The 23,108-nt window shown below is 41.9% G+C and overlaps 1 long non-coding RNA gene across 1 annotated transcript in view; it reads left to right on the top strand.

The window, feature by feature from the left end:
* The first annotated feature begins 14,249 nt into the window (after positions 1–14,249).
* The window catches only part of LOC148890742 (uncharacterized), a 219,077-nt gene continuing 210,218 nt past the window's right edge, over positions 14,250–23,108 (top strand). Inside the window, exon 1 of the long non-coding RNA XR_016116580.1 lies at positions 14,250–14,618. This is a non-coding gene — a long non-coding RNA (uncharacterized LOC148890742). The remainder of the gene's footprint in view (positions 14,619–23,108) is intronic.

Here is a 23,108-nt window from a genome sequence, read left to right as displayed (position 1 = left end):
GCTCATTACAGGATGTGTGAATTTCGACTTTTTAAGCAATTCCTTTTGTCCTTCTCACTGACACATTACGCATATTTTTTTTCTCTCGCTTTTCTCTTCTTGCACGTAATTGCAAAATCCACCAACTTTTTTGGGGAGGCGCATCTGGCAGCACAACCTCCAACACAAAATGTCCTGCAGTCAAACCTTGTTTTGTCATACTTCCAGTTAAGTTTTCCCCGCTACTACCTTCACATTATAAAAGTCCGATTTTACGCACAGCAAAAACCTTTAAAATATAAGCTTATAACGACCCAAATTTTTCCCCACAAAAGAGTGAAAAAAGCCTTTGTTACAATAAACCATAGGCCGGAAGCTAACTAGCCCCACGACCTTACTCATGAACAAAATGTACGGCCCCGGGTTTCCATTTCTTGCAAGGTTTTTTTGTAATCGTGTCTGTCCACAGCTATGCAGATATGAAATTGTGATGACAGAAGGTTTAAGATATCGTGCAACCAAACGGACAGATATCAGTAACCAAAGTCCCAGAGGCAAATACATTTACTCTCTGGATTGTAATTTTTTTTGATCATTTTTCAAATTAAGTAAGCCAGGCTGCGTTCCTGTGATCGTGGCTGCGGTGCAAAGTGGGTGAAAGATTAATCAGGGAAAAGTCTATTACCGAGGCTGGAATTAATGTGAGAGCAAGTCGCGACGTGATGAATGACTGTTTTAAACGTGGAGTGGAGGGCTCCAACGAGGTTTAGGTGCTGTGACAAAACTAGTCAGCAAATCGAAGCGCGAGCCCCTTGCTGTTCCCTCGGGGGTTGGTCTTTCTTCATTTATCTGCAGGCGTGTAGCAGACGACGCCTGTAAAAGCCTACGCCACTTATTATTATTATTATATTGTACACATCTGTGTAAGCTCTCAGTCGTACAGGAGTGGTCCATCGATGAGAAGGTTTCTTCAGCCGTCATCTGTACAAATTTGAAGGTTTCGGACGTTTCGCCTCCTATCCAAGAGGCTTCGTCAGCGAACTTAAGTCTGACTGGTCGTATCGGCCCTATTTATATATCCCTAATGTCAAGCCATGGCGGCGCCGGACACAGCTATGATAGGTCCCTACTCTCAGGTTGGGGGAGCAGAGGACCACTCCCTGTGGCCCCACTGATTGTGCCTACATTCCTGACTAACGACTGGCCCATTTCCCCCACTCCCACCGGTATCACCTCATCAGCATTACAAATGTTGCCTAACCTGTTTTGCCTAAGCAGGCTATTGTATGAACGATCCAAATTGAACCTCACCCCACCAGACCGGTTTAATGAAGGATCTGGTTGTTTTATAAGAATCGCTTCTTTTACCCCCCTTTCAAACATAAAGAAACCTTCTCAAAGAAACCTTCTCATCGATATATTGTACCCAATAAAAAAATATTATTATATTATACACTTTATAATAGTATAATAATAATAATAATAATAATAATAATAATAATAATAATAATAATAATAATAATAATAATAATAATAATATACTCTGAATGTTATGATAGAAAAAAAAGAAAATACCAGCTCACCTATGCAATGGACATTGCATATTATTATTATTATTATTATTATTATTATTATTATTATTATTATTATTATTATTATTATTATTATTATTATTATTATTATTATTATTATTAACCTTAGGATTAGCATTAGCATTGGCACTGGCATTATTATTATTATGAAGCTTCCAATTCCTTTAACCTGTTTGGATCCGCATTTGGTGGCCACATTTGTGATTTTTCAACAAATGGCCGTCCTACATCCAATTTTGGTATGCAATGTCCTTTGCAGTTGTGAGCTGTTTTTTCTTTTTTTTTTCATAACATGCCGAGTATGAAATTTCAGGAATGCAGTCCTGCTTCTGAATGCATTGAGCGCAACACTGGAGATTGTTCAAACAGATGAAATGGATGAAGGGAATGTGAGGCTATTCACCTCTTCGGAATCTGGAAAAAAAACAATCTAATAGAAATGATGGAACATTTGCTCTTTGTGAGTATAGGGATGAAATGTGTGCAGGAGCAACTCTTTGTGATGAGTGGGGTTAAAAAAAGAAAAAAAAGTAAATGTGAGTTGTGATTAATGCAGTGTTCTGCCCTGTTTGACGATGACAAGCAAACAATTAAACGGAAACATTTGTCCTTAAGACGTCTTTTCTAACCATATACATGCTCCAGTGAGTTGTTAAGAGACTTCTTGAATGGATTACCGCATTTAGTATAACACACACACGTGTATTACGCGCAGTGACATGCGGTGAGGTTCATGGCTGGTGCGGCACTGACGTCATCAGGGTCATATTTACACACATATGAACTCTACACAGTAGCTTATTCACCATTTAATTGGCAACAGTTAACATGTTTTGTTTAAAATGTCATGTCAGCATTCTTTATATATACACAACTGTAGCATCGAAAAAAAGAATTAACAAAAAACATTATTATCGTGTTACCTATACTTATAAATGAAGTCCATGCGCCGCTCCTTCTGAAAAAAGACATTGATAAGAAGTCTTCCTGATCTTTCTTCAGTTTTACAAGTCTCTCTGTCTCAATAGAGATCACTGCCAGTGAAGAAAGTCGTTCTCAATCAGTCCTGTTCCGACTGTATGTTTTCGGTCTTTTCAGTGCTGAGAATGACCGCTCCACTGATGCTGTAGTAGCTGGAAAAGTGAGCACGAGCTGGAGCAACTTTGCCTCAGGAATAGTTTCAATGAGATCCTTCTGGGCCTAAAAGCTGAGAAGCTGCCCCGGAGATTTACATCCATCCTTCACAGTTTGTGAGCTATACAGTCTGGTGTTGGTCTTCTTTTAATTATTATCTCCTGCTTTGTTTGAAAGTCCTGTTTAGAAAATTGTTTCAATTTAGATGTGTAATCATCCATTCTGAAAATAAGGCCAAGCAACACAAAAAATGACTGGATGGTTGCACTTTACTGTTTACTGTTGCTTGTGGTCACTAATTCTATTATTCTGCAGCCGAGAAGTCGCGAGAAGAATCTCTGGAATCACCAGCGCCCCCTGTTATGAGGCTGGAGAACTGTGCCTCACCTATGCACACAGTTTTGTTAAAAAATAAAATAAACACTGTAGTACAGTGTTTATAATGTACAGTGACTGTACATTATATACACCAGCTAAACTGTAGAAATTTAGTTCATATACTAAGTGTTTGAACACTTTAATAACGATATGCAGAGGGACAGCAATGCAGTCTCACTGCAGAGCAAGCCAGCACAGTTAGCATAGTCATTGCGCAATCCATGGTGAGTCTCAGCCGGCTGTTACCGCACCGCTTGTCTCTACTTAGTATTTGAATGGTAAATGTGAAAATTCAGCGATTTTGAAAAAAAAATATCCAAAAATGGTGACATTAAATGGAAAAGAACTCTAAAGTACAAATCACTAAATAAATATAATTGTTTAATTTATTTTTTCATTTGATATTTCCATGATGACAGGTGAGGCATGGCCTCCCCAGCCTCCCCTGACTGCACATCACTGATCTCCACTCTCTAACATTCAACTCTGGATATTGGTCATTGTGCAAAAGAGAAATGCTTAACTCACGTTTCAGTGTGGGCGAGGCGAGAAAAGGAAATGAAGCAAAGCTAAGAAAATGGTAATCAACAATAAAAAAAAGGAATGCGCGTGATCGGGGTCAGCTGAAGGTGGAACAAAGTACGACTATGGAGAAAGTACGACTATGGAGAATAGCAATGGAAATGCTGCCCCCTCCTGGAAGGGATAAAGAATTAAATATATATGATATCTTTTTTTCCCAGGCCTCGTTTATAACGCGTACCTGAATTTTGAGTTCTTTTTAAGGTAGAAACTTTTACGCGTTATACTTGAATTAATATAGTAAGTGAATTTCAATTCATGTCAGTGGGCGAGGTCGAGTCGCTTGACAAAACGCAAAGGAGTCCAAGTTTGAATTCGATCCAGTTACCCTTGTCTCGATCACTCGGGAGCCCCCGCACCCCCCACAAAAAAATACTCAATCTGGGGTCGGTTCAACTCAAGTTGATGTTCGACTGAAGTGAACCGCACAAGTTGCGCCTCGGTAAGTTTCCTACTTGTTGTGTAACAGAGAAAAATAAAACAAAGCAGATCCCGCGTGCTGTGCGCCTTTTCGAAAGGGTAATCATATTGCTCTGTCAAAAACAATCAAAGCCTCCGTTTGGGAAAGCGGCAAGACAATACCGCCGATGATGCCCCCCCCCCCTTTTTTTTTTTCAGATGCAAATGGAATAGAAATATATTTGAAAAAAAGAAATAAAGAAGTCGACGGCGTAGACATTGGTGAGAGAACCGATCCAAAGAGACGAATCCCGCTAGGGTTCTTGCGAGACCAAATGAAATAGCTTTCAAATAGAGAAAAATGGCAGCAGGGAGCGCAAAAAAAACCCCTCAAAGTGTAAGGAAAGAATCGAATCCTTCCCCGTTAAACTCACCTTTGCCAATCCGAGTTTGTTTACTTCACCGTTTGTGCACATCAAAGTCTTCCGGAACGCTGGCTGTGACAGACAGTTGAGAAGCCGAGCGGCAAAAGAGGACCTTATTGATCATTCTGTTCGACACCAGGCGTCGACTGAACTGAAGAAATCCGATGAGCAGCGGATGAGCGAGTCTTGACGTAGTGCCGCGGGTCAAGGTGAGGCAAGTTCAATTTTCGGTGGCAGAACTTTGCTTCCTCGGGTGGCCTTGCATGAAGGAGAAAACAGACAGTGCTTGCCTCACAGCGCAATGAGTTGTTTTATATCCATAACCTGAAAAAAAGAAAATAAAATCTTTCTTTTTTTTCTCGTGAGTGTGTAGGGGGTTAGGAACGACCTCTGTTATTGTATGTTAGTCGATTACCAAGTCAGGAGAGGGCGCTACGCGCCTGTGAATGCAACAGAGGAAGGCGATGTAGGCTCAGCTCACGCATGCGCAGTTGTCATAAATGCCGTTGTGTGAAGCTGATTAACACGGTTGTCTCGTGTTGTCTTTCCTCGTCGTTCACAGGTATTCAAAATAATAAGTGTTAGACATTCTCAAGATGTTAAAGTAATTGGGGACTTATTGGGCGATGCTAGATATGAAACCTTGTTTTGTGGCTTTGATGAATATTTTGTGGCTTTGATGAATTTGGATTTTTGGATGTCAATTGTAGTTCCCAGTACAACACACACGAGCGGGCAGACGTGCATAAGCATGTGCGAATGTGGAGGATATATACAATGTATAGATGTTGAATGTATAGATCTACACATGAATGTATTCTGATATTGAAATTGCTGAATTGATGTTTTGATGAGTAAGTGGTCATAAATGTCGTGGTGTGAAGCTGATTAACACGGTTGTCTCGTGTCGTCTTTCATCGTCGTTCACAGTGCTACCTGCCTGTGACGCGTTTGAACCGACTCAGGTATCCCCTAGGCCTGAGGCCGGTTACAATTGGGGGCTCGTCCGGGATCGTGGGCAGAGTGGGAGCTGCTACGAAGAGAACATGTGCCTAAAGCTTCAGGGAAGACTGTAGTGCTGTCCGTTCTCCAGAGAGTAGAGGCTTCAGGGGCTAACGATGGCTCCCACAACTCCACGACGGGTATTGATTTTCAAGATCCAAAAGAGACTATTAGCTTTGAATGTCAATCAGCTACTAACTGTTGTCAGCGCAGTGGATGAGAGTGATACTGAGGACCTTGCGGGCCTTAGTGAACCAGAACTGTTTGATGTGATTATTGACTACATCAGAGGTGACAAATTAAGACACATAGAAGATGAAGGCATGTCTCAACTTTTTCACCTCGATGACATGATCAGCGAGCTCCTAGATGTCCCGGAGGAACCTACTGGGGAAGGAGCTGACCTGAGAGGAGGAGTTGAGGTCACACCTCTTCCACCGAGAGACATCCCCACACCGGTCAGGAACGTCATCATCGCCAACAGTTCGGGTGGTGCTCCTCCTGAACATGCCGGCTTATCCTCCGGTATGGGGGAGCAGGTGGTGAAGTACACAGATGTAGCTGCTCTGTTTCCACGGAGGGAGTTCAAAATTTATGGTGGTCAGATTTCTGACACCGGGTCTGAACTGTCATACCGTAGCCTGTGTAGACAACTGGATGAGGGACTACAAGAAGGGTTTAGCGAGTCTGAGGTTATCCGCACTGTGTCAAAGATAACTAAACCTGGAACATTCCGAGACATGCTAAGTGATACAGAGGGTCTTACAATGTCACAGTTAAAAACAATTTTACGATCACATATCAGAGATAAGAGCAGCTCTGAGCTCTTCAACGAACTCAGTACCGCTCAGCAGCGAGACAGTGAGTCCCCACAGCAATTTTTATATAGACTGATGGGTTTGAAGCAAAGAATTATGTTTGAGTCACAACAACCAGGTGCAGATTTTGGTTACGATCAAAAACTTGTCCAAGGTACATTTCTGCACACACTCTATCAAGGGCTAAATGAGAAGAATTATCATGTCAGATGTGATCTCAAACCATTCCTTACCGATTTACAGGTTCGTGATGATGTCCTGTTAGAACAACTTACCAAGTCCACAAGTGAAGAGGCTGAGAGGGTGAAACGCCTCAGTACTGTGACTAAAAATCGATCTGTGAATGTCCATGCTGCTCAAACTAATCAAACTGACCAGATTAACCAGACCAAAGTTGACTCGGAATTACAGGCTAACCGTGCTGCCATTCTCGAGCTGACCGCACAAGTGACCGCACTGACCAAACACTTTGCCCAAGTTGTTAAACCTACAGAATCGGCGCCTCAGGTAGATCCAGGTCTGTCCCTGACTCGATCCTCGACGCGACCCCAGACACTAACGAATGAGACTAGGGGCAGGTGTCAGGCCTGTGTGCGGAAGAACATTAAGAGCTGCCCTCACTGTTTCATTTGTGGTCAGGAAGGACATAGAGCTGTGGGCTGTCTGCGAAGAAAGGCACTGGGAAACGGGGAAAGGTCACTGGAGTGAGGCTTCCAGTGATCAATGCCAATGATAAGCCTCCAGTACAAAGCAACTTGGTTGAACCAGTAACATCCATAAGTCTGACGACGCAGTGTCAGTCAACATCAAAAAAACATGTAGCACAACTAATTGGCAAGCGATGTATGGTCTCATGTGCACTCAATGGGGTCCCACTCCAAATGCTGCTTGACTCAGGGTCTCAAGTGACCGTGGTGAGTAGGGCGTGGGTAGAGGAAGCACTGCCCAACGTAACCATTCAGCCACTTTCATCCCTATTTCCGGACCAACCGTTTGGGGTATCTGCAGCGAATGGCACAGCGGTTCCCTTTGATGGATGGGTAAATGTGGGGTTGCAGATACGGAGTGGAAGCCATGGACATGCTGACATACAAGTGCCCATACTAATCAGTACGAGTTGTGTGAATTGTCCTCTCTTAGGAAGCAATGTGATTGCAGAAATGATCAAAGAGAATAATGAACAGGTGGACATTGGAGCCATACTGAAAGAAGCCATGAGTGTCAGTGAACGCACAGTGGAGACCTTGATTTCTGTGCTTCAGAAATCGGGCCCTGATCAGACATTCCTCCAGTACCCTGTGTGTGTTGGGAAGAAGGGACTCATTATTCCTGCGGGCAAGGTATGGGAGGTGAAGTGCAGAGTAAGAGCATGGGCCAAGGGGGGAACAATGCTATTTGAGCCCAGTATAGGGAACAGCTGCCCTGAGGGGCTAGAGCCGGTCTCCTCGTTAGTACATGTACCCAGTGGGCCGACAAAAATGGTAAAAATTCCCATTCAGAATGTTAGTAAACATGACATTTATCTTCCACAGAGAACTGTTCTCGGCTCAATTGAGGAAGTTACTGGGGTCGTGCCCTTTAAGGAGTGCTCTGACAATCCAAAGCCACTAAACAGTCCCACCGTTCAAATCTGCGCGGCTCTGACCACAGACAAGTGGCATCCTCCGGTTGACTTGTCACATCTTAAAGAGGAAGAACAGGCGATTGCCAGAGACATGTTGTATGAAGAGTCAGATGACTTTGCAAGAGGTGATGCTGATATAGGTTGCATTCCAAACCTGCAACTCAAGATCCAACTCACTGACAACACGCCGGTGAAAAAGCGTTACAATGCCATTCCAAAACCCCTTTATCAAGAGGTGAAAGACTATGTGCAAAACCTACTTCACCATGGTTGGATAAGAAAATCCACTTCAGCATACTCATCTCCTGTCGTCTGTGTTAGAAAAAAAGATACAAGCTTGCGCCTGTGCGTTGACTTTAGGGAGCTAAATCGCAAAACTGTCCCTGATCGTCATCCACTCCCACGCATTCAAAATCTGCTAGATAAACTGGGGGGCCGGTTACAAGTGCAATATGAAGTTGAGGGCAGTAGGCGGAGGACACCCTAAACCAGTTGCTAGCTAATAACAAGGCAAGCAAAAAACTAACAATGTTTGTGCTAACAATCACACCCGGGGGCGATTCAGAGCAGAGAGATTCAAACTAAGGCTCTCCATAGTCGTACTTTGTTCCACCTTCAGCTGTGGCCCCGCCTCCACATTTTGCGTAGCTCTCCCCTCCCCGATAAACAATACCTGAGATTTATTATCATTTTCGTTATTCAGTCTCGCCACGTGATCAACAGTTGTACATGCATAGAATGGAACCCGCTCTCTCTCTCTTTCTCTTTCTCTCTTTCTCGCTTTGTCTCTCTCTCTTTCTCTCTCTCTCTCTCTCTCTCTCTCTCTCTCTCTCTATCTCTCTCTCTCTTGCTCTCTCTTCCCCCCGTTCTCTCTATCTTTATCTCTTTGTCTCTCTCCTTGTCTCTCTTTCTCCCTCTCTCTCTCCCTCTCTCTCTCCCTCTCTTTATCTCTTTGTATCTCTTTGTCTCTCTTTCTCCCTCTCTCTGCCTCTCTCTGCCTCTCTCTCTGTCTCCCACTCACACTCTCACACTCTCTTTCTCTGAGAGGTGGTGATCCATGTGGCTTCAAAAGAGAAGTTTTCAATTCCAAAGGGCCTTTGTGTCCTCATTGGCGCAGAAATGTGTCTAGTGGTAGAGAAGAGTGTCTGATATCACAGTTGGGTTATCATTTCCTACATGCCAGGGAGAACATAATCGCTCTCCTTTTGCGTCTGCTCACTTCCCTTCCCTGATGGTGTCAATTTGCTTTTCACCACATGAATCTGCAGAGTGGCCTCCTAAGATTTAAGGACCCCAAAGGCCGATGTGGGATAAATGTCCTGCTTTCATCGGATTGGGATTTTTTAAATATTTTTTTTTCTTGCAAATGCCGTTGCAGCTGAGCTTAATGACTCAAGCCAAGTTTTAATGGCCCATAAAATGTAGTCACTAATTGATGCAGTGTAAAGGGCAGGAAGCACCGTGCCGCGAAGGGGAACTTCTCCTTCCTGCCATCCTGTCTCGACAAGAGACTATTTTATCATATTAAATGTTGTGTCACGCGGTGAGAGTAATGAATAACCGGTGCGATAAAAAGAGCTAGCTCACTGTATCTACCAAGTTATGATAATGACTCCATTCACCGGCAACTATGACAAATCTTTGAAAAAGGGCCATTCCTGCACTATTTATTCATATATTTATATATTTATTTATTTGTTTATTTATGTATTTAATTTTAAAGTCCAAATGAATATTAAAATGTTCGTATTTTTTGTAAGTCCCATTGGGCAGGCGCAGACGAATAGGATTAAAAAATTCTTCAAATGAAAACCTGTCCACAATAATCAGTCATTTTGTTTATATCTTCAGTGGCCAACCATCGCTTTCACTGAGCGCCCCCCCCCCCCACTTCCCAGTTGTCAGTCATTTCTTCAAATCTATTTTTTCTCATTTTGACTCTTCCGGGACACAAGATGGTGGAAGGACCTTGATGAAAAAAAAGCTTCTTGTTCATTTTCGGTGGCTGTTCAGTTGTCTTTTTTAGTTCCGTGTTTTCTATAATTGCCCTTAAAATTTGGTCAGATTAGTATGTAGTGTGTGTCCATTGAACATTAGCCTAAATGCCCAAATTTTTACAATTAATTTTTCACAATAAGAGCCTAGGATCAAGGCTCTTTTTTCTCATATCCAGACACAACTTCATCCCACATCAAACGATAACCTTTGCCAAAATTGACTCAGACTATATTTGTGTGTGTGTGTAGGTGTGTGTGTCCTTGGCCTTTGTAACTCTGAAAATCTAATCAAGGAAACTTTCGAGGCATCTCATCCAGCCTTTTGTCGAAAAAAAAAACACACAATCAGACATCCGAGTGTTATTTTGACACCGGGTGGTGCCTCGTTTAAATGGATTCATCAAATCATGATATTTTTGTCCGTTAAACATCTTCACAAAAAAAAGTATTTTCGTGCATCAACCGGTGGGAGCTCTGCAGAAAAGGATGATGTGAAAGGATGTTAATTGAAAAAAAAAGACAACAGGAACATTTTGTTATGACAAGACGTTATGAAGCATGTGCCATAGACCAGCCAATATATGTGAACAAAATAAAATAAATAACAAAGTCTGGCCGGCTTCATCAAACAGTAGATCACACCAGGCTCCATTCAAGCCACGACAGTTGTTTTCAGGCGATGGCAGGTTGGTCCGATAACAAACGAGGTCTTGCGTAAATTTGTGTCAGCCCGAGAGAGGTTTGACATTGGCGCTCGCTGTCGCTTCCAAGAATTATTCTTATTTGAACAACGGTGCAAGATTCAATGCCCATAAATAAACAACATTTTTGTTTTGTTTGCAAGCCAGACGTGCCATCGTGTCCATTGCTGATTTGACACTGTATATACTTCCTCTTGAGCATTTTAAAGTTATTTTTAGACTGATAACACCCAGGTCGACTTCATCCTTGGTTGCTTTGGTTCAGTGACAGTTGATAGGCATAAAACGGCCAGATTTATGTCTGTGGTTCATTTCCTGCGGATTCCTCACCACTGTAATTTTTATAACGTCACATTTCATAAAACGCAACCGTGAGAGATGTCTCGTTCCCTTTGGTCTTGATTGAATCTCAACACAAGGTAATTGCTCACGACGATTAAATATGCTGCGTACAACATCAACGTCCCCCATTTTAGCTTGGTTCCCCTACCGGAGGCCAAGAAGCTTGAGGGTTCTGCGCAGTATCCGTGCTGTTCCCATCACTGCACTTTTCTGGACTGGAGAAAATGCAAATTAATTAAGCACACACGGGGAACGGGAATGCTCACTGATCAGTGTCAAAGTTCAGCCCAGTGACGGCTTTAGCACCAAAACAGCGGTGCAATAATTATTTTCTTCTTGAGACTTTATCGCTCGATTTTTATTGCATGTTTAAAGAAGGAGGTGTTAAATTATTTTAATAGTCAACGGGGTCCCTCTAATTTGTGGTGCTGCTTCACTGTAGAGGTTTCGGCTCTATTAATTTTTTTTTTCTCTGCATAATTCATATGAATGGCGGCACTCAAAATCGCGAGAACATGATGCTTGGCCAACTTGATAAACTTGAAATAAAAGCCTCAGGTTTCTGAGAAGGGGGTTATTCATTGGGTCTTTCTTTTTTTGACGCTACTTATTTCGGCTATGCTCGAAATGATGAGATGATGCGGATGACTGAAAAGAGAGCATGGCCTTTCTATTTTTTCTTGGGCCACAAGCCCCTGCATAGAATCGCTACTTTTTTACGCGCGTAATTTTCTCATGGTAAAATCGACAAGAACCAAACGAAGAGGTAGAGGATAAAAAAAATTGTCTTATGCAAAATGGCAGGTTAGTGGCTCTATCAAAATTTGCAGCCATTTATTTATTATTTATTTCTTATTAGCTTCGCCTTTAGCTAAAAAATGCATTACACTGGCTCCAATACGTCTGTGTAAGCTCTCAGTCGTACAGGAGTGGTCCATCGATGAGGTTTCTTCAGCCGTCATCTGTACAAATCAGAATCAGAATCAGAATCAGAATCATCTTTATTGCCAAGTATGTAGGACACACAAGGAATTTGTTTCCGGTAGAACACGCTGCACTAGTATCGTTGTCAAAAAAAACTGCTAAGTGGCACTATACAGTTCCATTTTGGCTACTGTTGAAAGAGTTCAAAGAGTTAATGGCTTGGGGGAAGAAGCTGTTTAAATGTCTGCTGGATTTGGTGCGCATGGATCGGTAGCGCCTGCCTGAGGGGAGTAGCTGGAAAAGGTGGTGGGCAGGGTGCGGAGGAAATTTGAAGGTTTCGGACGTTTCGCCTCCTATCCAAGAGGCTTCGTTAGCGAACTAAAGTCTGACTGGTCGTGTCGGCCCTATTTATATATCCCTAATGTCCAGACATGGTGGCGCCGGACACAGCTATGATAGGTCCCTACTCTCAGGTTGAGGGGGGCAGAGGACCCCTCCCTGTGGCCCCACTGATTGTCCCTACATTCCTGGCTAACGACTGGCCTATTTGCCCCACTCCCACCGGTATCACCTCATCAGCATTACGACCCTCATCAGCATTACGAAAGTTGCCTAACCTGTTTTGCCTAAGCAGGCTATTGTATGAACGATCCAAATTGAACCTCACCCCACCAGACCGGTTTAATGAAGGATTTTGTTGTTTTATAAGAATTGCTTCTATTACCCCACTTTCAAACCATGTACGTTCTTTCGCTAAGATTTTAACCTCATTGTCGTCAAATGACAAAACCTAGATACTGGTTTAGATATGTGGACGATACTTTTGTCATAATTAAAAAACAAGAAATTCAATCCTTCACAGATCACCTCAACTCTGTAAACATCAACATTAAATTTACTCGTGAGGACATTAAAGAGAACCAACTAGCCTTCTTGGATTGTAAAGTAATAATAAAAGAGGACAGAGCGCTAAAAACAGAAGTCTTTAGGAAGGCTACGCACACTGACCAATACTTACTTTTTGACTCTAACCACCCTTTACAACACAAACTAGGAGTTATCAGAACCCTCCAGCATAGGGCTAAACTAATACCAACTAGCATTGAAGGTAGAGAAAAGGAGTCAAAACATATCAGGAGAGCACTCACTAACTGTGGGTACCCTCAGTGGTCATTCAACAAATGTCAGAAAGAAAGAATAGGGAATGAAACCAATAATTCTCAAGATACAAAAAGGAGAGGAGTAGCAGTACCAGTGACGTGCAGTCAGTGGAGGCAGGTGAGGCAGTGCCTCACCTGTCATCATGGAAAGCTGTCATGGAAATATCAAATGAAAAAATAAATTAAACAGTTATATGTATTTAGTGATTTGTACTTTAAAGTTCTTGTCCATTTAACTTCACCGTTTTAGGATTTTTTTCAAAATCGCTGAATTTTCACATTTACCGTTCAAATACTAAGTAGAGACGAGCAGTGAGGCACCAGCCGGCTGATCCTCACCATGGATTGCGAAATCACTATGCTTACTGTGCTGGCTTGCTCTGCAGTGAGACCGCATTGCTGTCCTTCTGCATATCGCTATTAAAGCGTTCAAACACGTTTAGTATATGAACTAAATTTCTACAGTTTAGCTGGTGTATATAATGTAGAGTCATTCTACATTATAAACACTGTACTACAGTGTTTATTTTGTTTTCTTTTTATCAAATCGCTGTGCGTAGGTGAGGCAAACAGTTCTCCCGCCTCATGACAGGGGGGGCTTGTGATTCCAGAGATACTTCCGACTCCACGTCTGCAGAATAATAGAACTAGAAACAGAAAGCTACAGTAAACAGTTAGTGAGTAAAGTGCAACGCTGCAGTCATTTTTTCGTGTTGCTTGGCCTCACTTTCAGAATGGAGGATTACATATCTAAATTGAAAGAATTTTCTAAACTGGACTTTCAATCGAAGCAGGAGGTAATAATTAAAGCAAGACCAACACCGGAGCTAAAAGGTTTGCTTCAGACAACGGGACACAATACTCGCTCTTTTCAGGCGGATTGGTACACACGAAAAGGCTGGCTGTGTGGATGTCCAGCAAGAAACCGCCTTTTCTCCTTTTGCTGCCTTCTGTTCTCAGCTTGTGACAATGTCTGGACTCAAATGGGGTATTGCGACCTGAAAAATTTACAACGGAGCCTCATCAAAAATGAGCGAAGACTCAACATCAGCATCCACAATGCTAAGGTAAAGGAGAACCGGGAGATTTTAAAAGATCTCATCAATGCCACCTGCTTCCTTGCCAAACAACAGCTGGCATTTCGTGGAAATGATTAAAGGCTCTGCTAATCGTGGCAACTATTGAACTATTACATGCTTTCGCTGAGAAAGATGACAGGCTAGCGAGTCATTTTGGGACATCCACTGTATTTTCTAGCCTGTGAAACAGAATACAGAACGATTTAATTGAAGCAGTTGGTGATGTCATTAGAAATGACATTAAAAAGGAGATCGGTGCAGCCCCATTTGTTGCTGTAGAAGTAGACGAGATTGTCATTCTCAGCACTGAAAACATACAGTCGGAACAGGACTGATCAAGGACGACTTTCTTCACTGGCAGTGATCTCCGTTGAGACAGAGAGACTTTTAAAACTGAAGAAAGATAAGGAAGGCTTCTACAAAGAAGTTATCGATGCCTTTCTTCAGAAGGAGCGGCGCATGGACTTCATTTACAAGTAAAGGTAACACGATAAAAACGTTTTTTTAATTATTTTTTTCTATGCTACAGTTTGTATATATAAAGAATGCTGACATGAAATTTTAAACAAAATAGGTTAACTGTCGCCAATCAAATGGTGAATAAACTACTGTGTAGAGTTCATATGTTTGTAAATCTGACTATGATGACGTCAGTGCCTCACCAGCCATGAACCTCACCGCACGTCACTGAGCAGTACCTTACATTGCAGGAGTTTCTGAAAAATTACAAACAGTCCTTTGGCAACATAAAATTCCTACCTATTTCAAACCGATAAACACGTTAAGGCAAAAATTAGTGCATCCAAAAGATAGGCTACCAAATGAAAAACAAAGTAATGTAGTTTATTCCATACATTGTAAGAATGAAAATTGTAAAGAGCAGTACATTGGGGAGACTCAACAAATTCTCAAAAAAAGACTTTATCAACATCGCAGGGATAATACAAGTGGGCCTCAATCGGCAGTACATTTGCACCTAAAAGCTAGCAACCACTCATTTGACGACAATGAGGTTAAAATCTTAGCGAAAGAACGTAGATGGTTTGAAAGGGGGGTAAAAGAAGCGATTCTTTTAAAACAACAAATCCTTCATTAAACCGGTCTGGTGGGGTGAGGTTCAATTTGGATCGTTCATACAATAGCCTGCTTAGGCAAAAAATGTTAGGCAACTTTCGTAATGCTGATGAGGGTCGTAATGCTGATGAGGTGATACCGGTGGGAGTGGGGCAAATAGGCCAGTCGTTAGTCAGGAATGTAGGGACAATCAGTGGGGCCACAGGGAGGGGTCCTCTGCCCCCCTCAACCTAAGAGTAGGGACCTATCATAGCTGTGTCCGGCGCCACCATGTCTGGACATTAGGGATATATAAATAGGGCCGACACGACCAGTCAGACTTTAGTTCGCTGACGAAGCCTCTTGGATAGGAGGCGAAACGTCCGAAACCTTCAAATTTGTACAGATAACGGCTGAAGAAATCTTCTCATCGATTACAATGGCTCCTCGTAGCTCTCACTCTATTCATTTCTACAATACATGCCGTCTTGGAACACAGTGTGCCTGTCTCATTTTTCAACACTCGGTGTATCAAAGCCTTTTCATCTTTTCTATAAACACACCCATATATAAACACACACAAACACACAACATGCACAATATTTGACAAGCACCATTGTCCAAAAGTTTCAAGAAATATCCTTCATTTTTAATAATCGCATGAATAATGTCGAGATTTGTATTTTGGATTAATTAAATAATCTTTTTAAGAAACAATCTGAACATTTGCCTGGTCGTGCTTTAACTTCAACTTTTCTACACGCGGCTGAAGATTTCAACGTTAGTCTATCGCTGTTAGAGATGTATAGTACATAAAAAAATAAGGAGCTTCACAAAAGTACGTACAACTTTTTTTGAGGAGGGTATCAAATGTGTGGAGGGAATCAACTACAGTGCCCTCCAACAAACGTTGCCACTACGCAGTGGTCTCCGTTTCTAAGTGGGATTCTTCGGGGATTCCATCCAAACTCCTTCCCGAGCTGCTAAAACGGTTGACCGCATGATGACTCAGAGGCTTCCGATGTGCATCCCGCACGGAGAGAAAGAGGAACTTGCACTCTTATTCCGCTCTGTACAAAGACGAGCTGTCTGAGCTCTTTGATAAGTGCTGAATATTGTTCTCCCTTGGTAAAAGCCCAATCTACCACCAGGGACCTAAAGTACCTCGGCGCATGTGTAGAGCGGTTTTCTTTTAGAGGGAAAACGGCGGAAGGTCAACACATCTCCAGTCGAAGGGTGTTTGTTGTTGAAGATGTAAAACAAAGCGGATCCGAGGACCATGAGTGGGAGAGTGTACATTTTCCGCCCGGTGCAGCCAAGAAAGACAACGTTGTGTCCTTGTTTGTTCTCTGGGTCACATTGGCCCCTCATTTTTTTCCCCTGTCAATCCATTCAAAACATCTTAGCATTCAGTTGACCCGGTCTCATTTTCCTCTCATCTTAAATGCTTTCCTCTCATCTTAAATGCCAGCTGGCGAGCTATGAGAAAACACTGAAGGTTAGCATCGTGTCACACCAGTGGGAGGCCCATGTAGTCATTTCAAACTATAAACTTTTTACCCTGCTCTCATACACGTTTTCGGTGTAAACTTGATCTATATCGAGTGTGGAACTGTAACTTTTTAGTCATGCCAGATTTTGTGGATGATTTTGCGGATGATTTTGCCGTTACTGTTTTCCACATGCGCAAATACAGCTAGCAACATATCAGGAGCAGAACACACACACATGAATGTCGATGGCAATCGATGGCATTATTAACCTAATTGCAGATGAGAAAAAAATTAAACAATATTGGTAAACAGCAAAATAATGCTGTTTACAGATATTCACTTTGTGTACTTTTGGGTAAGACAATCTGTTGTGTATTTAGAAACAAATCACTGAATTCATTTCCCAGTTTTTAAGTGCTACAGTAACACTCCAACATGCCAAAAACGATTATACCACCATCAATGCGGGCGTGGCTAGCATCAGCACCTTACAGAGCTTTAGCAAAAAGCGGCTGCTATTTTGCTGTCGTTTGTCTCTTTGGGTTCGCACATTGCAGATTCAATTCCGAGCGTTAATGGCTATGGTGAAGTGTGCTCTGGTAAGTTAGCGAATCCCTTTCAACTGAGATTTGCCCGGTCATTAGTCGATGAATAAGCAAACAACATTCACTCAATTTGAGCAAAGGTGGAAAGCGTCATCAAAATATAATTTGAGTACAATGTAGATGAAAAAAAATGCTTCTCGATACACGAGCGTCAACAATAAGCAGTTACAAGGTTGGAGTAAACAAGTAATTATGAAGGTGTTTCTAGTTGTTAAATTTCCTTTGTCAAGCAAAGGCAGCCCATTTGCTGTCCTGGTTTCATGGCACAGGTGTTTGGGGAGCGAGTGTGACCAATTTTTCACACGTCCTCAGACGGAGTGACTCAGGGGCGAGAGCAGGCGTACGGCGGCAGATTTCCTGCCAAGCCTGGCAAGTGTAATTAGCGGAGTGGAGAAAAACGAGGCTGAGAGAGAGCAACACTCGTCGCGGGCTTGCCAGGGTCAGTGGTTCAATGACACAATGGGCAAGTCGGTGCCGTGCCAGTTACTGTCAGAGGCTATGCAAGACCGCCACTTAAACGGCACGTTCACATGACTCTTCGGACTATCGCACGTGGTGGGAATTAGCAATTTTTGCCACTTGATCAGCACGTGTGAGACAAAATGCCTTCCTCATTCCTTCAAAAAAACAATGTAACAATAATTATACACTGCCATGCCAAGCCCGAGGATTCAAAGCCGCCAATCTTTCGTTCTTTTTTTTTGCATAGAACGCAAGTCACTGTTCTATTCTTGTTTGATTGACATATACAAGTGGAACTGCTGCATGCGTGCAGAAGACTTGACAGACTGTTTCGCTATTTTCCTTTCAATGTTTTTTTTAATTTTCTGTTTTACTTCAACATTATCTGCTGGCAAGCTGGATTCACACACACATACGCACACAGACACACACACACGCACACACACACACACACACGCACACACGCACGGACATGCACACACACATACACACACACATGTATATAGTGAGATATATACATAAATGATGATAAATATATGTATAAATGTAGATATATTTGTTTTCACATAATAATGAATCATTCATTCTTGAAACAGTTCTGTTGGTGTGCAGTGTGTGTGCGGGTGTGATAAAAATGTGTTTTAAAGCTCTGCGCACGTCCTCAATCTGGCTGGCGCTGGGCATTCACATTCAATATTTTCAGCGAGTGAAAATTATTTTGTTCAATAAATTTGAGTAACCATGTTTTAGCGTCAGTGCCAAAGGTAGATTCATTTTGAGCCGTTAAACTGCTTATTTATTGCATCCTTCTTGCCGCAAAAATCTTTGAAAAAGAGCAGATGCGATATTTTAAAAGTGTTCATTTTAGTTTTATATTATTCATGCGTATAAAATAAATCCGTTTAGGCATGGTGATTTTTTTTTAAATATTGTAGAAAATCAGACTGCATTTTAGGATTCAGTGATGATGGATTTCATATAGCAGGGTAAAAAAATCCACACAACTAGAAAATGCACAATTCTTAAAGATCTACTTGAAAGGGAAATATCACACAACTGTACCGATTCCATTCGAGAGATCTTGCACCCCAATGTAGTTGTCCTCAGAGCCATACTGAAAATGACATCATGCATAGTTGTCTTTCATTCTTCTTTGCAATTAAGAATACGCATACAAAACAGATAAAAGGAGAAGGTCCCTATGATTCAACAGTCCGAAGTCATGCATTGGTTTAAACCCGAGGACACGTTCTTAGACCCCCCCCCCCCCCCCCCCCCTCCGTAACTTCGGTCCTCCTGCTCGCAGCCAAATGTTGCTCAGCTGCTCCAGCGCCCGTCCTCGCCTTCTTCAGCAAAATGATATTCTTTCAAGCTGGCTGCCGGCAAGGCCACTTAGCGTCTATTCAAATCGACAAGAGAACCGCCGATTCGCGTCGACGATCGCTCACGTGCAAAGATGCGAGATGGCGTGACACAATGGGGAGTCTCATTGTCACTTTCACATCTTGTTGTCATTTCTGTTCTCTTGGGTTCACCTTTTCGGCTTTGTGCCGGCTTGACCCAATGGCAGAATGGTAATTCGGAAAATGCGCATGTTGCAATTCTTTCAAAATAGCTTCGTGGGCAGGTTCAACACAAAATATGCACGACACTGCCAACTGCATTTTACTTTTACTTGAATTAGAAATATATTCCGGGGGAGGTTAATTATAGGCTTGTTCATTAACTGGCAAATATTTTTGGAGGGATTCTTCACCGTTATTATCTGGGCGTACAAAAATCCACTAATTGGATTTCACCTTTCCGCTTTTTTGACCTAACAACTGAGAGTGGTTTTTACTGGGTGTAGTGACGACCAAGTCCAATTCACGAGCAGTGGCGTTAGTTGAGTCCATTTCTTCCTCCCAAAAAATCTCATTACAGTATGAGGGATACCTATGTGTTTGCGGGGAATTGAACGGAGAAACAATTAGAATCCTCGAGCACTTTAACACGTGAAAAGAAATAAAAGTATTCTAATATCATATATTATAGGAAGTTGTCTCTGTGTGACATTTATACTCATCAAGATGAGCCATGGGACTCATTAAAATGCATTTAGCAGTCTTAATTGTCTGTAAAAGCCGTGCTTGCAGGCGCTAATCCAGATTCTGAACCTAAACCTCATTTTACCATGTTGTTATGATCCCATGCTCGATTACAATATGTTCATTAAAACTGTTGTTGGGTTAATAATTATGATATCATTTTTTATGTTTTTTCTTTGGGAGGGGTCATATTGGAGTCAAAGAACAGGGTTACAGCTGTCCCTCTAAATACCTGACTGTTTGTTTTTCCTGAAACAAGTCATTATTTAGCTAAAGAAATAAATAAAAAAATACAAGGAGAAGCGCAATGTCTATTGAAGTAAAAAAAAAAGTGGCGCGAAAACATTTGGTTTACTATCATTTGGGTATGAATTACAAATATGATTATTTTTAGATTATTAAAGTATTTTTCTTCTTGGTCTTTGGAGTTGACACAGGAACGGATTAATGTCATTTACAATAATTTCTTTGGGGTAACTGTTAGGGTCATTTATTAATGAAGCAGGCATCAAATGTAAGAACAAAAATATTTATTATTTTGATTGGATTGATTGGATTGGATTGGATTTGCCTTTATGAGTCTCGCAGAGGACACATTTACATTTCACAGCAGCAAAGTGATGAAAGGAATGAAAGTAGAAAAACAAAATACATGAGCTGCTGGAAAGGCAGCCACTCTCGCGGCGCCGTCTTGAAGTCAAAAGAACAAAAAAAAAATATGACAGCACAAAGACAATATGACAACACAAAGACACAGAGTCATTCATTCTTCAGCACTTTCTGTACCCTCCTTGTTCCATCAAGCAGTTCTAGATGAAAGAGGAGAGGATCAAAGCGTCTTTCCCCCAGTGGATTAGGGACATCATGTGTGCACGTCGACTACAAGCTAAATGTTGAAAGCAAACACGCAGCTGTAGCATTCATTGATGAAAAGCGATTGTCTCACATCTCCTGTCCCACATAAATCCGCTTCAATTCCAAGCCGCAACAGCTCACATAATGGTTAGCACATAATGGAGCTTGTGTAGATGGTAGAACGGAGGTCCGAGAAAATAAATTGATGTGTAAGAAAACGAAACGATGTTTAAAATGTGTCCGTATAGCGAATTTTAGATTCAGACGTTTTCTGTCACAAATTCTGCTTGACATGTAAAAATTATGTGTGATATTTGTTTTCCCCTTTTCACTGTGGGAGCTACTAATTACACTCAGAGGTGTCCATAAAGCAATTTGCTTCATTTCATGTTCCAGAAATGTGTGCTTCTTCTTGAGTCATTTCAAGTGCGGGAGTTCACATATTATGCCTGATTGTGGCACACAAAAGGAATTTAAACAAATTAAATTGACCATTTCTAAGTGTTACTGCAGCTGCGGATATTCCACATTTCATGACCCGCATGCCGAGTCAGATTTATGGACTCATTTTTTAGCCTAAAAATCATCAATTCTCACAGAGGTGTTCAGTAAGAGTGTTTTCATTGTCATGATCTGGTTGGCGACCAACGGGGGGGCGCTGTCGGCCCCGCCTACACCTGCACAGGTGCTGGTCGTCCCGATCAGATTGGCGACCAGCGGGTAGCGACGTCAGCCCTGCCTGCAGCCTCGCAGGTGCTGGTCGTTTAATCATTGACACTTAAAAGGACACCCGGCACGACCATCCGGTGTCGGTTCATTGTTTGTTTGCTGCATGCATTGTGTATGTGTTTGTTTAACCTTGGCGGACTTTTACTCTTGGTCTTCTTTTGCTACTTTGTATTTTTTCTATTCAGATGATTTTGATGTTTTACATTTTGTTCCTGCTGATCTTTATTTTAATACAATTTTTCAAACAACCTCCTGCTCCCTCCTGCCTGCTTCTTGGGATCGGCACCCGCCATAACCACCTCGCAAAACGTGACATTCATTATGGTTAAGTGTTCGGGGTTTACATGTTGCCTCGGTCTTCAATTATAACTGGCTTATGCGCTCAAGATCGGGGCCCAGGACCAAAACTTGATGCATCTAAAATAAAAGTCAAACATGCCTTCAACTACGGAAAGTGGTTTCGTATTGTTTTTAATGTCCTCAGTCGTGATCTTAGTTTTCTTTTTGTCTTTCTGTTAATTTAGAGCAATATGCTATGCCAGCTTCAATTTGTTTACACAGTCAGCCACTCAAAGCTCATTTTCAGTAGTATTCTGCATGGTAGTTGGCAGACATTTTTTGGAAATGGTTCCAATGAATGACCGTAATAACCTACAGACACCTCTGAGTGTATCTAAAATGATGTTCTCACGGCTGAAAGACGGAAACGATTTCATCTGAAGTGAACGCCGATAACTGTCGCTTTCATGTCCCCTGCCTGGGTCATTGAAATCATAGGACTCTCAGGAAGGCAAATGAGAATGGATTGAGATATAATCCCCAAACACGGACTACAGCACCTTGACATGGGTGATGTATCTCCTTTTTCAAAAGGTACTTCACGTAGACGGGTGGACACTTTTCGATGACCAAGCTTAATATCTATCGCTCATCAAGGTTAAAGCCGCCACGGGAATCCAAATTGTTAAAAAGGCCATTTCTGCATCAGCTTGTTTTGTCTTTTTTATCATATCCCAAGTGGTTATGGATGATCTATGCCAATATGAGTGATGAGGGATCTCATTTTCTCTCGTGATTCAAAAGCAGAAGCCTCTGAGGTGACTTTCAATTCCTTTGCCAGATACCATCTTTGCGCATGGAGATGAGACGGACAATGAAAATATGTGACCTCGAGTCAAGGTCTGCTTGAATTGCTTGTACGGCTCATAAAGGTAAAGCCCTTTCACCCAAAATTATTCTGCTTATGTTAACAAAAAAAGTAGCCCTGACAACACATGCATTCATCAAGCATGTCAATTATTTGACCTTTCAGGAACATGACATCTCAAATTTGGAACAATATCGATCAATATCAACATCACTTTTTAAAATGTTAGGATATCTGATAACTCAACACTGTTTATAGGGCTGCGGTCATACTCTAATGTCCTTTGTTTGCAACTGCGAATCATTTTTGACTCATTTTCTTCCCTGTTGATGGCAATGAATGATATCAATAGAGGTATAAAATCCAGGTCCAGAAAGTAAAAATCTCATCACATTTTGTCTCTAGTTTGTCTTCTAATTCGAACTGCATGGTGGACAACTGGTTAGAATACGTCTGTGTAAGCTCTCAGTCGTACAGGAGTGGTCCATCGATGAGAAGGTTTCTTCAGCCGTCATCTGTACAAAAGTGAACGTCCGAAACC

This window comes from Hippocampus bargibanti, linkage group LG12, assembly GCF_051943395.1.
Source record: "Hippocampus bargibanti isolate YZ-2025 linkage group LG12, ASM5194339v1, whole genome shotgun sequence".
In the NCBI taxonomy this organism is placed as follows: domain Eukaryota; kingdom Metazoa; phylum Chordata; class Actinopteri; order Syngnathiformes; family Syngnathidae; genus Hippocampus; species Hippocampus bargibanti.
This window is presented reverse-complemented; position numbering and strand designations above follow the sequence as displayed.